Source organism: Chenopodium album, chromosome 24, assembly GCF_948465745.1.
Source record: "Chenopodium album chromosome 24, dcCheAlbu1.1, whole genome shotgun sequence".
Lineage (NCBI taxonomy): Eukaryota > Viridiplantae > Streptophyta > Magnoliopsida > Caryophyllales > Amaranthaceae > Chenopodium > Chenopodium album.
In genome coordinates this window covers 11,446,372-11,455,644 of record NC_137857.1, presented here as the reverse complement: position 1 = coordinate 11,455,644, position 9,273 = coordinate 11,446,372, and the positions used below count along the sequence as shown (strand labels likewise).

General features: G+C 36.5%; 1 non-coding gene across 1 annotated transcript; it reads left to right on the top strand.

The window, feature by feature from the left end:
• Positions 1-4,507: 4,507 nt before the first annotated feature.
• On the top strand, positions 4,508-4,614 carry LOC145612864 (small nucleolar RNA R71). Its single transcript, XR_014106775.1, has one exon. It is a non-coding gene; the product is annotated as a small nucleolar RNA R71 (small nucleolar RNA).
• The last annotated feature ends 4,659 nt before the right edge of the window (positions 4,615-9,273 follow it).

Sequence of the window (9,273 nt, the reverse complement as noted above, 5' to 3'; positions counted from 1 at the left end):
TATGCATATCTTGTGTAATAAGTGGCATAATAAGCCACATGTTTCGAATAAAAGAAAGAGCCGCTCAAAGTTAAAAGAGGCGAGGGCAATGAATGAAAAAAAAAGGGGGGGGGGAGAGTGGAGAAGTGAAAATAAATAAATAAATAAAACTCCTCCAAAATCCTCAAAATTTTCACTTTTTCTATTCTAGAGGTCAATTTGTGGATGCCTCCCACACGCTTTCTATTTTGAAGTTTCTTGTGTAAATTCCCGAATTAGAGCGTAGTTGAAAGGGCTTGGGAGTGCATTTTGGGAGGTGGACTTGCATTTTGAGATTTTATAACCGAAAAAGGGCTTTGCAACTTTGGAATATCTAGACGTGCTCTAATGAACTAGTAAAAGGTATAACGAAGTATCCTAGTGCAGCCTTGCTTAGTTCGCCTCTCTACCCCCAACTTAGGTGCACATTTGTATGAACGGTAATTCTTGAAAGTTGCTCACTTGTTTTGCTTGTGTTTTGTATCCCGATGAGTTGACTTGGGCAATAAAAATATCGGTTTTGTGTGTTTTGACCACTTTGAGGACAACAATGTGCTATGTTAGTTGGTGTGGTTTGTGTGAGTTGTGGGTTAAGCTCAAGAGAAACCCTCACGAGATAAAAACTCGTCCTCTTAGGCGACTTAGGGGTTTAAATTGCTTTCACTTGTGCTAAAAGTGTTTATGGTTCTTGCCATGCGGATTTGTGTTTGAGTTTTCTCTCCTTGGTTTGATCATTAGCAAGTAATCTTCCTTCTTAATTTGGCATGTTTGTTTTGCTCGAGGACTAGCAAAAACTTAGCTTGGGGGGATTTGATAACTTGTTATTTGATACGATTTTAGGGTGATTTTTGAACCTTGTTTACTTGAAATGTTAGCATTTTGGTTCACTTTCTATCCTATTTTCATTCAATTTTTGTGTATCCCTTGCTTCACGGGTTTTTAGTGTTTTTGTTGAGTTTTCAGGACCAAAAACCGATGATTTGAAGCATATGGATGACAAACCAAGTTTAGAAGCCGTAACAAAGGAGCAAAACTGAAGAGAATGTGAAGAAAAGGGCCTAGAAGACCCTGCACGGACGTGCCATGTCCTGCACGGCCGTGCAGGACAGTCTCAGTCAAACTTTGCTACTGCCCGATTTGGCACGGACGTGCAAGGATTCAGCACGTCCGTGCATCTCAGCCAGCACGTCCGTGCCATAAACTGCACGGCCGTGCAGTTGGCCTGGCCAAATCTGAGCTACTGCCCGAATCTGCACGTCCGTGCTTAGGGTGGCACGTCCGTGCCACCTTGGCTGCACGTCCGTGCCACCCCTGGCACGTCCGTGCGCACCTGCAGAAAATCCCGACTCTTGTTTTCTCCGTCCTTTTTATTTGAGGGTCATATAAATACCCCCTTAGACTCTATTGTAAAGGGGGATCCAAGTTTTCAGAGCTTCCTTTTAGTTTGTAGTTGTAGAAACATAAATTCTTTCAAATCATTAGTTAGATTCAATTATTAGTTGGAAATTCTCAATCTCAATCATTGTAGAAGACAAGTTCCTCCATTGTTATTCAATTTCAAGCTTCAATTAGTAATTTCTCCAACCTTTTTCTACTTAATTTCTGATTTCATTTGCTTTTGCATGTCATTTAAATCTTCTTAAGTTCTTGGTAATTTGTTATTGGATGATAGTTATTTCAATCGTTAACCACTTTCTCCCAATTATTGAAGTAGTTAGAACCCTAATTGTTGATTGCATGTTTATAAATATGAGTTGTGAGTAGTCTTCTTGCTAGGGGTTGGGTGAAGCTCAACCTTTTGGGTTAGTTATGCAAATATGGGAGGAACATTGATGTTTGTATTGCAATTAAATTGATTATATGAGATTGCTTGTTAGTTCTTCATGATAGGATTAGCTACCCTTGACTTAGGAATTTGATAGCATGATGTGCCTAATTTGACATGGAAGTGTAAATTGAGTATGTCATTACTTATTGTAATTTGATTATGTATCATCTATTGCTAGACTAATGAGGAATCTAAGTTTAGTAGTGTGAGTTGTTTTCCTATTGCATGAGGTTGATTTTACATATAGTCCTTGCTATAACTTGTCTATTTTACTCCCGTTTGCTTAATTGCCTTGGTTGAGTGGATTCCATTCCCTAGTGTCTTTAATCCATTGATTTAGAACCATAGTTTGTTTGTCTACTTGACGAAACCCAATTCACCATTGACTTCGAATTAGCTTAAGTGTTAAGATCTTTAGCAACCATATCCCGTTCCTTGTGGACCGAACTCTTACTTGTCATTACGCTTGGTTTGTAAGGTGTTTGTTAATAAATGTGTTTGATTGAGTGTGGAATGAGCGACCGTTCTAACGCCCATCACCTGTGCATACAAAAATCTGGGCTTATACCCTTGAGATCATCAATACTGTACCCTATTGCCCTTTTATGGGTTCTGAGAACCTCTAGAAGTTGGGAAGTTTGTGGGTCATCAAGTGCAATACTAATGATCACAGGGTGCATTTCCTGCTCATCAAGAAAAACATATTTTAAATGAGAAGGGAGAGGTTTTAGTTCAGGTTTCTTTACCTCTGCAGGTTTCGATTCCTGAACTAATTTTACTACCTTCTTATTCTCTTTGTCATCAAGTTCTTCTATGGCAAGAGCTTTCTCAATAATATCCACCTCCTTGCTCCAGATACTCGCATCACCTGCAGACAAATTTCCACAAAGTATTTCTTCCAAGGGATCCCTTGCAAGAATCTGTGTCAAGCTATCATCACAAATATCATCCATTATATCAATAACATCGATCAAACAACAATTTTCCTCAAGCATAGGACCTTTTAAAACCTTCCCTAAATTAAAAGTAATATTATCATCACCAACAGATAGGGTTAGTTTACCATTTTTAACATCTATAATGGCTCCTGCAGTATGGAGAAAAGGCCTACCTAATATAATGGGTATTTGTGTATCCTCAGCCATGTCTAAAACAACAAAATCAACAGGGATGAAAAATTTACCAACTCTAACAGGGACGTCCTCTAAAATACCTAGGGGATATTTAACAGAACGGTCTGCCATTTGTAAAGTAATATTAGTAATTATTAATTCACCCATATTCAATTTAGAACAAATAGACGATGGCATTACACTAACAGAAGCACCCAAATCACATAATGCTTTATCTATGAAGACATTACCAATATGACAAGGGATAGAAAAACTACCAGGATCCTTTAATTTAGGGGGAGATTTATTTTGTAATAATGCACTACACTCCTCAGTAAAAGCTACAGTTTCTACTTCATTAAAGGCCCTCTTCCTAGTCAAAATATCTTTCATAAATTTAGCATATGCGGGAACCTGTGTAATAAGTTCAGTAAAAGGAACCGTTACCTACAAATTTTTAACAACCTCCAAAAACTTACCAAACTGCTTGTCCAACTTAGTCTTTAGTTGGCGATTAGGGAATGGTAATTTGATAACTGTTGGTGCTTCCCTACTCTTCCCCTGGGGTGCATCCTTCCCTGAGGTTGTACCCTGCAATGAATCATTAGAAATATTAGTATCAGGAATTTTACCCTGCAGCCCTGCAGGGGAAATTGGTACAACGGAATCAGGATTAGAAATATTAATTAAATCAGGTTCATCCTCTTTGGGCATTTGGGGCCCATCGTAGTGTGAACCACTCCTTAGGGTGATTGCATTAGCATGATCCGTAGGTTGAATTCCCTGCGCTGGTAAAGCTCCCTGCTGGCGAGATTGAAGGGTAAAGGACAATTGGGCTATTTGGGTGTCCATGACTTTATTATGGGCTATAATAGAGTCAATCTGTTGGTCTATACTCTCCATATGTTTTTGCATACTGGTCAGCATTGCCCTAATTTCTGATAAAGCAGGGTCAGAAGATGTAGTAGGGGCTTGTGATGGGGGTTTCTGGTTAGCATGAGGGTGATAATATTTCTGCTGTGGAGGGGGTGCTTGTTGTGGTTGTTGTGGAGGTGGAGGATTTTGAACATTGGTGCTACGGTAAGATAGGTAGGGATGGTTCCGGTAGCCAGGATTGTAGGAATTTGAGTATGGGTTATTTTGCTTGTAGGTTTGAAAAGCATTAACTTGCTCCATTGAACTCCTGCAATCTTGTTCATAATGACCTACACTTCCACAATTTTCACAGAAAGCATCATTAGCATTATTAGAAACAGCGGAAACATTAGCAACAGAATTAGGATTGTTAGTAGTAAGGCTATCTAGTTTCTGGCAAATAGAAGTAAGCTGGGCTTGCAATAGGGTTACTGAATCAACATGATGCTTGCCCTTGTTAGCATAACCTCTAGCATTCCCATATTGGGAATTATGGATTGTCATATCTTCAATAACCTGACCTGCATCATCAACATTTAAATTCATAAATCTACCGCTAGCTGCGGAATCTAAAATTGTCCTAGATGCATTTCCTAAACCATTGTAAAAAGCTTGAATCAACTGCCACTTTGCCAAATTGTGGTGGGGACACTCCCTCTGCAGATCCTTGAATCTTTCCCAAGCTTCATATAATGCTTCATCTGTCTCCTGGGCAAAATTCTGGATGGCACTTCTCAATAAAGCTGTTTTCTCTGCAGGGTAATATTTATTATAAAAATTTAAAGCAAGAGTCTCCCAGTTAGTAATACCAAGTGCAGCTCTATTCAAACCATTAAACCATAATTTAGCTTTTCCACATAAAGAAAAGGGAAAAAGAATCTCCCTGATTTGATCCTGCGTTACCCCATTCTGCCTAATAGTATTGCAATATTGACAGAAATCTGCAATGTGAAGATTAGGATCTTCACCCTTAGCTCCACTAAATTGCTTTCTTTCTATCATCGTTATGAACTGGGGCTTGATCTCGAACTGGACTCCCTCGAGATCAGGTGTAGGAGAAAGATGTGGAAAATCCGTCAGGGATGGTTGCGAATAATCTCTAAGCTTGCGAGGTGGAGGTGGTGGTGGTGTACCCATCTCTAGTTCTGAATCAGAAGAGTGCTCCGAATCACTAGAAGTAGGTAATGGATTTCCAGGAATATTATTACTCCCAGAACCTGCCAGGATCTGCCTATAAAAATTCTTCTGTCTATGAAACGAGCGTTCGATCTCAGGATCGAATGGAATGTAACCTGATCTGGAACACCTGGGCATAAACAAAGAACTAAAAAGACAGATATTAGACCTACCTTAAAGAACTAATGTCCTTTGAGGCAAAAGGAAAATAATCTAAACTACAAAAACAATTAGAAATAAAAATAAAACCGTTTCCCCGGCAACGGCGCCAAATTTTGACAGGCTAAAGTCGTATCACCTAATCAAAAATAATTACCTAAGTCCACTAGCTTATGTAGATAGGGAAGTAGGGTCGAATCCACAGGGAAACAAGTCTTTCTACTCCTAATTAATTAATATAGTCTAAATTATTAGAGTAACCAATATTTGTTGTGATTATAAACTATACTACGAAGATTATGAGTAAGGAGAATAATTAAGGAAGAAATCAAATATTAAAAGGCCTAGGGCATAGGTTCACTAATAAACAATATTCCAGGGCAAACACAATAATCAATCGTCAATGCATTAATTAATCAGATCATAAAGGGCTTTCGCTACGTATTACAATCACAGAATTAATTTACCGGTATTAAATCTCATCTCTCGAATCTCGACCTAACCATTTATAAATTAATCTGCCTATTGAAACTAAGCCTAAACATCAATTCTCATCTCTCGAATCTCGAATCAATATTGCTAAACTCATACAATTAAACCTGGCCAAATCTAATTGCATAGCATTTAAAAAATCAATAGGAAATCAATTAAGCATTAATGATCAACAACCATAAAATTACCCCTTCATATTATTTATTAGATCCCCATAAACCCTAGAAGGAAAACTACTCAGACATAATTAAAACTAAATAAAACATAATAATTAAACAAGACATGAAGAAATTGAATGAATAAAATACTGAGATTAATTAAGAGAGAAATCGTACCAAGACGGCGGAATTACAATTGAGTTAAAGGAACAAGAGAGAATAAAAGTCTAGAGAGAGAAAGTCTAAGTAGAGAGAGGGAGAATAAAAACTAGAATAAGAGAGTAATGAAGAAGTATCTAATCTTGCCTAATAATAACATATTAATACTAAGCAAGAAAATCTCCGCTAAACAAAAGCAAAACGGAAAACAAAACAAATCTAAAGCCTACTCGCGCCCGGTCGGGCAGTGGCTCGCCCGACCGGGCCCGCCTTTTCTTTTCTCAGCAACCTTCTCGCGCCCGGCCGGGCGCCTCCGGGCACGGGGAGTCCTCAAACAATGATCAGCCCCGCCCGGCCGGGCGCGCCTTCGGGCGGATCTCCTGGTCCGGGCAGCATTCTCTTGGGCCACAAAATAAACCTCGATTGGGCCTCTTATCCTCGGCCCAATCCGAGTTTCCTCCTTGGATCTTCATACTCGAGCCCTTAATCACCGATTTGAAACCTCCAATCGGTCTTGGGCTATTGAACTGGGTCGCGGTCTTCCAACACTTGTAGATGCTCCTCAAAAATCCGGGAAAATGCTCCAAGTACGCAAATTCCTACAAAACTCAAGCAAAACTACCAAAGCACTGGAAAACACAAATTAGTAATAAAAGTGGCTCGTAGGAGCCAAAAACACTACTAATTACGACCAAGGGACGAGGATAAATATATATATAAAATGAACACATCATTTACGCGTGAGACTTATTAGAAACGTGACAAAAGAAGCTTGGCAAGCTTAATATAGGAAAGATTAATAAGATTAGTTTTCAAGAAAAGATTTTCTAAAATGATTTATTTCTTAGAAACAGATTATCAAAAGATCTTATTCTTTTGATGATTTATCTTTGATAAGTTTTTCTTAAAAAGATTTTCTTCTAAAAGTTTTACATAAAACCGTGTTTTGGGATTTGCTAAAATAACATATTTATCTTTTGAAAACCCTACTTTTTATACGAGCAAGTCTTGTATAAATTGTAGAAATTTCATTTCATAATTTTCTGTGAGTTTATGCGTAAAGAATTTTAAGTGTTCTTAGTTGTGTAAGTTTGACAAGTCCATACTTTGTCATATTAGTTTCGGGTTTCATGCGTAGCTTACCTTTCATATACTAGGAGACAATAGTTTGTATTGGTTGGGTTCTTGTGTGTGTGTTTTATATCTTTGCATACAGTTGTGTAGGCGTCAAGGTTAAAGCTGAGTAAGAGAGTGCTTAGGGAGTACGAGTGAATCTAAGTCAGGAACTTAAGTTGGCAGGATAGGGTCCTACAGTGTAGCAAGTTCAGTCTGGAACTTAACTTGTGAGTAAAGTTCTGAGAATAATAGGTTGTAACTTGTGTGTTTACCCTATTATAGTGGATTGGTTTGGTTTTGGAAATCCCTTAGAGGGTCCTGGAAGGTTTCCTCGTAAAATAATACCGTGTGCATTGCAAGTTCCTTTACATTCTGTTTTAAATTTAGCAAAAGTAGTCACTAGGAACTCAAATACAATTCACTCTCCCGACCCCCCTCTTGTAGTGTTCATCTCAACTAACAAGACGACTCTAACAAATTTCACATGACTATGTTTTACCCAACATATAAATCAGTAAAGATAGTCAACTAGAAGAATGTGAATTTGCAGCAAATTAAAAAAAAAAAAAAACAAAAACAAAAAAAACAAAAACTATATAAAATATGAACTAGTGTAGGTTTCAAATATTGTAGCTACAAAAAAATAGAAAACGGAGGACGTAAATTACGCAGCATAATTTTATTTGTATTTTATCATACTCCCTTTGAAAAACATTGACTTTTTACACTATTCACCTAATCTAGCACATTTCTCGAGACGTAAATTTGACCATTAATATTGATCTTTAATTGTTTTATTAGTAATAATTGTAATAAAATTACTCCATAAATTATGAAAGCGGTATTGTGAATTGTGATTAATCTAAAGATATTTATACTACGTATACAATAACATTTATTTATCTTAGAGTAAATAGAAGGTCAAACATAATACCTAACTAATGCATAATTCAAAGTGATACATTAAAAAAATAAAAGAAATTATTAATAATAATAATGATTAAAAAAAATAAAAAGAGGATCGGAATTACCTACAGTTAAGTATGTAATACAATGGATTTGCAAAGAATTCAATTTTCGGCAATAAATTCAATTATGTCACCTAGATAGATGCTTATATAAAGGTGAACACAATGCAACTAAACAATACACATACAATTATGTATATGCAATCATATTACAATAGGTACTACTAAAAGCAATCACTAAAAATAATTGTTAAGTTAATCGCTCGATCAGACTAATGGATTTGCAACTTAATCGTATGAATGGGTCACTACATCAAGAATTAAGCTATGCTCATAATTCAGCAATCCAGGTGAGCATTATAATTTTAAATCCATGTCTATCTACTACATATACCACCTTGGTACGTCCGTTTTTTTTTATGTCACTACGATTTTCACAGTCGATATATATGGTACTCTGTATTAACATACGGAGTATTTATTATAGTGAAAAGTTGTAGATGAAGTTTTTAAATGTAACAACTAATTTAAATTAGTGTCGCAAACATATAGAAATAAAAATGCTATGGTAGTCATATTTTAAACGAGCGCTATAACCCTGTAAAAACATCCTTCTTTGAAAATGGTCTTTTTATTTTTATTTATTAAATATACGAGATTTTTTTTATTATTTATTTATTTTTTTGTTTCTATAGGCAAACTCGATATCGAAGACACTTCATATAACTAAGGATGCTTTGGAAGGATTGTACTCAACCATGACACCCAAATGTGTAACAATAGCAGAACTTGGATGTGCATGTGGCCCAAATACGTTGATGATAATTCCAGAATTGATACAAGTTACAAATGAGAAATACAAAAAAATAGAAAAAGAAATTCCACAAATGCATGTATTTTTGAATGATCTTTATTACAATGACTTTAATTCTATATCAAGGTCTCTAATGTCTTTTCCAGAAGATCTTGAGAAGAAAAAGTGTGGCAATAATGTGGACTCTCTCTTTATATCCATGACTCCAGGATCTTATCAGAAGAGACTCTTTCCTGATAATTTCCTACATTTTGTCCATTGTGCTAACAGTGCCCATTGGTTTAGCAAGGTAACTCTTCTCATGTTTAATAATATAGCATGCATTATCTTAACCCTAAAATAGTGAGGAAAAAAAAAA